Source organism: Mus pahari, chromosome 1 (assembly GCF_900095145.1).
Source record: "Mus pahari chromosome 1, PAHARI_EIJ_v1.1, whole genome shotgun sequence".
Taxonomy (NCBI): domain Eukaryota; kingdom Metazoa; phylum Chordata; class Mammalia; order Rodentia; family Muridae; genus Mus; species Mus pahari.
In genome coordinates, this window is record NC_034590.1 from 38,628,663 (window position 1) to 38,630,024 (window position 1,362).

Sequence of the window (1,362 nt, forward strand, 5' to 3'; positions counted from 1 at the left end):
AAAAGGTGATAAGGAGGGTTGGAGCTTGAATTAATATTTTCAGATAATCAATGCCATGTCATGTGTGTATAATATGAGGAAACAAAACACAAAACGCCTCTTTACTGATGCGTTTTTATCCAACACAATGGACAAGCAGCTTGGGGTACAGAGATGGACACAATGTTCCTGAGCTCTCTCTCTCTCTATATATATATATATATGAAGATGTGGTCTGCCTTGAATATAATATCACAAACAGAATGTTGTTAAAAATAATTTCTGTTGGGGCCAGGCAGTGGTGGCGCATGCCTTTAATACCAGCACTTGGGAGGCAGAGACAGGTGGATTTCTGAGTTCAAGGCCAGACTGGTCTACAGAGTGAGTTCCAGGACAGCCAGGGCTACACAGAGAAACCCTGTCTCAAAAAAAACCAATAATAATAATAATAATAATAATAATAATAATAATAATAATAATAATTTCTGTCAAGTCCTTAGTAAACGGCAGACTTAGCAAGCCCACAGCAGAACTGGCCATCTTTGTAATATACAATGATCTCTTCATATTTTGAAAGAGCCCAATGGTAGCTACTTTGAAAGAACAAACACACTTATTGTAGTAGAGAAGATGAGGTGCAATGGAAAGAATACAGACAAACTGTTCTGTTGACATCACACCCCAATAATCCAATGAACTCCCAAGGGCTTCAGCAGTGGGCAGGCCAGCCAGAAATCCCAGCCCTCCTAGAGCTTCCGTGGTGGAATGAATGAATAAACTGGGAAGAGAGTAAGTTAGAAGGAGACAGGTAACTTAGGGAGGAAATCCTGCAGGATAGTGGATAGGCTTTGTGTGCAGGGAGAGAAGGCTACCCCAGGGAGGGTGGGTATGCAGGAACCTTCTCTCCTGGGGCTCACTGACTTTAACTAATCTCTTCCTCCAAGAGTAGTCTTTTGGGTTATATGCTAAGGAGCCAGCCTTCTACCACCAGACCAGGGTAAGTGTGGAAACTGGATAGAGTGGGTGGAGAAAGATGAAATTCAGATCTCCTAATCCTATAATCCACTTGAGGATTTGTGTGAGTCATAATGGGAGAGCTGATTGGTTGATGTCAATATGGTGTAGCCTTTATATTCTTTTAGAGTAGGTGTTGATCCAGGGGTGTAAGTGTCTAAGCATGTCGTTTAGGAAATCCCAGATCAGTTGATCCAATGAGTATAGGTGCTTGCCAGCAAGTTTGAGGACCTGAATTTTATCCCTGGACCCTATGTAGTAGAAAGAAAGAGAGAGCTGACTTGTGCAAGTTGTCTTTTGACTTCTGCACATACACTGTGGTACAAACATGCACACATGCACGCATGCGTATACACACACACACACACA